Source organism: Solanum pennellii, chromosome 1 (assembly GCF_001406875.1).
Source record: "Solanum pennellii chromosome 1, SPENNV200".
NCBI lineage: Eukaryota > Viridiplantae > Streptophyta > Magnoliopsida > Solanales > Solanaceae > Solanum > Solanum pennellii.
The window spans coordinates 103,271,301-103,277,007 of NC_028637.1; positions in this window are offsets into that span (position 1 = coordinate 103,271,301).

Sequence of the window (5,707 nt, forward strand, 5' to 3'; positions counted from 1 at the left end):
ATATATATATATATATATATATATATATATATATATATATTCCTTTTCCATATATTATACATATAATATTCATCATCTCATAAAAGGGGGTAATAGGACCTTAGTTTAGTTAAGTTGTGCACCTGAGATTTTGATCATAGTCTAGAGAGATACTTGTGCAATTTCCCCTATTTTTGAGCCGTTTTCATTTATTATTTTGCATATTTTAGTAGCTTTAAAAAATAATCCTAAGAGATAATGTTATATCACTCTTTTAACATGTAAAAAGTTAAAATTAAATTTGAGCCCATATAGAATTACATATATCCGCCTGCCACAATTCGCTCCATCTCACATTAATTCAGTCCGCCCTGCATAACATTTAACTCACCCTGCCTCCACATCCGCCCCGCTTAATTGTCATCCCTCTTTCCTTCAATAAATAGAATACTCTTAATCTAAAAAATGCATGCTCACTGTGAAGTAATTGTTTGGAAATTGTGGGAAGATAGAAACAATAAATATGTGGTAACTAGGGGTGTTCGTGGTTCGGTTTGGATGGGTTATTGGTTAAAAGCAAAACCAAACCAATCGAGTTGATTTTTTAAATTTCTAAAACCAAACCAAACCAAATGAAAAAATAACAGTTTGGTTATTGACGGTTGGTTTGGTTTGCTTAAATTTTTCGGTTTGAAAGTAATAAATTTTTAGGACATACGTATCTTGATTAAAAAAACATCTAGTACATGAATAATTCACAGAAGAGCTATTGTTGGTTCAATTAAGCAATTAAGCAATACTAGAGTTATTATTACACAAATAAAGTTATTAAATGAAGAGAACGTGTGTGACTATCTTATAAAAGGTATGGTAGGTAATAAATTTTGATGGAATTGGACTTAGGATTGTAATTAAGCTAAAATTTAAGTGTTAGGCTTGAGAAAATTGTAAAGTTAAAGACTTAAGGGTGTGTTTGGTATGGAGGAAAATGTTTTCCATGGAAAATGTTTTCCTTAATTTTTGAAGGGAAGTCATTTTCCTTAATTTTGAGGAAAATGAGTTGATTTGGAAAACATTTTCCAAACTTTTGTCCCAACCAAACTTGGGAAAATTGGAAAACATTTTCCTTCATACCAAACACACTCTAAATCACTTAAATTTTTAACAAAGTATTAATATTTATTTATAAATAATATATAAATAATTATAGAATTTAAATTTCTAATTTATCGGTTTGATTTGGTTATTTTTGTAGTTGTTTTTTAGTAAAGCCAAAACCAAACCAAATAGTATCAGTTTTCAAAATTTAAAACCAAACCTAACCAAATCAAATTAAATATCAAGATTTTTAATCAATTTAGTTTGAATTATAGTTTGGTTTGATTGTTTAATCATAACCATGAACAGCTCTAATGATAATTAGTAATTGTGTGTTAATTGGTATTTTTATTAAGATGTCATTATTATGATTTTTGAATAATATATTATCTAATTATTATAAAAATAATAGTTTTGTACACTACGAAAAAGGCTACCTAGGCGGTACGTACATGTAGCAGGAAATATAGGTTGCTTCTCATAATTTGTAGGCTATAGACTTGGTTCATTGTATGTCTTGGTTCATTGTATGTGCTATAAATATGTGTAGGAATTATGTTAATCGAATTGTCACTGTTGACTCCTCGTTTAAAGTGAAATTTATTGTGCTACTGAATACGAAGAAGTATAATTAGATCAAATAATGTTTACTGACCTTATTGATTCATGACATGTGTATTATATAATAACTAGTGAATTTATTTGTGTTTTGCACGATTATAAAAAGTGATAAGTTATGAATAAATTTATTAAGTATCATATAAAAGAAAATGTGTTTGCAATATAATTGTTAGACCTTGATTTTTTTATATTAAAGAATAATATATAAATTTAATGCGTAATTAATCTTTAAAGTTTTTACTGACATCCACTCCATAGGTTGATCATGATTTAATAATTTACATCTTATTTTTTGAGTCAAACTAAAATATGCAAATAATAAACATAAAGAATATAAAACAATAAAAAAAAATGAATAAATCAATATGATGATTTCTACGTAATCTAACAATATCTCTCAAAAAAAATAACAACAAAAAATTATTCTGAGATTTCTATAAAATTTGACTATCTTTATTTATACTATTTTAATATCGAATATTAATATAATTATTAATTACTTTAAAAATTAGAAAAACAAAAAGTTATTAATGCAATGAAAATAAATATAATTAAAACTTATATTAAAGAAATGACTTTTTAGTTTCTTCACATTTTATTTAATATAATCAATAGAATTAAAGAATTAAGTTTTAAATGAAGAAAAAAAAAAGAAAATCCAAAAAAGAAAATTAAAAAAGAAAAAATCAATTATTAATTAATAATCCATTATACTTTTTCAAAAATAAGAAATTCAAAAGCTATCATTTTGCTTACACATAAAAAACATTTCTTAATATTTTTCCTTCCTTATATTCCTCTTATTACCTTACCATACTTGTATAAAATGAATGATAATTTTCAATTGATTGGTATGGTCTTCTCAAAAGTTACAAAGTTTTGGCGGGTAAAAAGTCACGAAGTCCACATATTTTCTTTAATCTTAATTTTTTTTAAAAAAAATATTAACTTGGATACACTTAATTACTTTATTTGATAGTTTTACAATATAAAAATAGTTGTTACGTTTGCTTTTTTATTTTTTATTATGTATTAAAATGACTATATAATTTATTTGATACTCATAAAGTGACACATGAAGTTGTCTCAAATTTTTAAAAAGATATTTTAACTATGTGAGTGTCTTATTACCCCACAAAACTTTTAACTACCTTTGTAAATAGACTATTGTGATCCTTTTTCTCCTTATGTTTGTTTTCACGCAAATGAAGCGCGTGAATAGAAAATTTTTACTTCCAAAAACGAATTAAAAAACACTACGTGTCAATTTTTTCTTTATTATTTAGTTATTTATACTTTAAATACATCATCTTCTCCAATTCTTCCTCTTTTTGTTCTTGTTGTAGCTTCACACTCCCTTGTGCAGGTGAGGGGAATAAAAAAACTACAATCCCGATGAGTTCACTAAAAATTGATTCAGGTGGGATTACGCCCGTATTTTATTAATATATTAAATTAAAACAATTAATTAAATAGAGAGTGTGCATCACACATATATTCAAAATCTGAGATTGATGAAAAATTAGGCAAAATGGTCTATTTACAAATGTATTTAAAAATTTTGTGGGGTAATAGGACACTCTCATAATTAAAGTGTCTATTCGAAAATTCAAAACAACTTCAGATGTCACTTTATGTCTTTTCTCTATAGTACACATAATATATAAGGTCATTAAACAATACTTGACCTAATTATATTTAAGCGGATCTTTATCCAATTAAACTTTAATCACATATGGTGTGCAGTTAACACCTACTTTAGATAGTGGTTTAAATTAAGGATTCCCAATAAAGTTAATCAACTTGAATCATTGGAGTATAATTAGTAATGGTACAATATAATTAGACAATTTTAATTTGATTGAGCAACAATAAACAAGGTTTGGCGCCAATTATTCTCCATGTGTAAAACGTAACATAATTGGAGTAACACATTGAAGCAAAACATAAAGTGGTCTATTTCTATATTTATCTTGTTTTAAAAGTTTAAGTCATCTACGGTCCCTTAAAGCTGTTCACATATTTTAATTAGACACGTCAACATATCCATTTTTCTATTAGACATTTCAACCTTAAAAAATAAAGGGAAAAGGGTCTGATATACCCCTCAACTTTGTCATTTAGAGCTGATATACCCCTTGTTATGAAAGTGGCTCATATATACCCCTACTTGTAAACAAATGGCTCACATATACCCTTTTCCTCTAACGGAAATGAAAAAAATAATAATTTTAATCTAAATTTTTATTATTTTTTTCTAAAAAATATAATCTCATATGAGTAAATTTAATCCTCGTCAAACATATTTTTTTTGACTTTTTTTTGTTTAAATGACTAATTTATAATTATTATTTTGATAATCAAATTTATTTATGTTTCACTAATATTCTTGTAAAACTTATTGTAGATGACCAAATTTTTTCTTCGAATACGAAATTAAATTACAATACACACACAAAAAATATTTTAATTTTTTATTCTTTAAACTAAGGAATGAAAGAAAAAACAAAATAAGAATAAGAAATTCAAATAATTATAATAAAAGAAGTCAAAAAATAATTTATGTATGAAAAAAAATAAAATATACCTTGAACTTTGATAGAAAAATCATGTATACCCCTAAATAATTTTTAAAAAAAAATTAGAAGTAATAAATATAAATTTAAAACTAATTTTTTAACTTCCGTTAAATGAAGGGTATATGTGAGCCATTTTGTAACGGCAGGGGTATATGTGAGCCGTTTGTATAACGGTAAGGGCATATATGAGCCACTTTTATAACGAGGGGTATATCAGCTCCAAATGACAAAGTTGAGGGGTATATCAGACCCTTTTCCCAAAAATAAATACCTATCAAACATTTTTTTGACATCTATTTAAAAAATGAAGTGCGTGCAACACACATGCAGTTGATGTGGCAAAATAACAAATTAAACTAGGACATGTGGCATTTTAATTTAATTATCTTAAATAAATGAAATTAAAATACAAAAAAATCTAAATCTAAAAAATAAAAGAGTTTCAACCAGGAAAAAAAAGATGAAAAATCCACCTCACCCCCACCCACCCCAAACCTCCCCCTTCTTCTCTTTCGCTTAAAGATATCCCTTGTCCACCATTGTTGTTGTTCATTTAAAAAAAAAAAGTGAAGATTTTAACATATATTAACTATAAAATTTTCATTTTTGTTTCTCTTTATCCCGTCTTTCTGTTCCTATTTGAAATTGATGTTGTTATTTTTTTACAAAAAATATGTTCTTCCTTGTTAATTTTGTTTCTACTTTGTTGTGGAAGAAGAAGGGGTGGTGTATGCGGTCTCCATCTTTTCTGGTAAGGAGATGTGGATGGTAGCCTTCGTTTTTTCCAGCAAAAAAATATGGATGGTGGTATCCATTTTTTCCGGGAAAAAAGATGTAAAGATATAATTTTAAATCTGAAAAATTAGAACAATGACAAGAAGAAAAAAATAAAGAGGTGTCCTTGTGTATGATAACGTTGGGGTTCATCTGCTCCTATTGAAAATTACTATTAACAAAATAAAAATATAATAAAACAACATATTAAGGCTTGGAATGTAAGGAATAAAGTGATGTTTGGATTTCTTATTGCCTTGGAATTCTTAGCAAATTTAAGTATAAACCTAGAAGAAGTAAATTTGTAAAAAATGTTAATGGTGGATTGTTACGAAGAAATAGAAGCAGCAGGGGTGGTGCAATTTTGAAAGAGAGGATTTGAAAAGATTGTTATTTTTTTTAAAAAAATAATGAGAAAAAAAGTTTGAAAATGTGTTGATTAAATGATTCACACGCTCAATAAGGCGTGAATCGCACTTTTTTGCCACATGTACACAACGTGTTTAAATGGTTCAAATTCAGAATAGTTCAGATGTTCAATAGGTATAAGTCCTAGTTAAAATGTTTAAGTGAATTATACGAACAACTTTAAGAGACCGTCTATGACTTAAGCCTGTTTTAAATGAACACCCACGGGCTTTCCTTCTTCCAACACC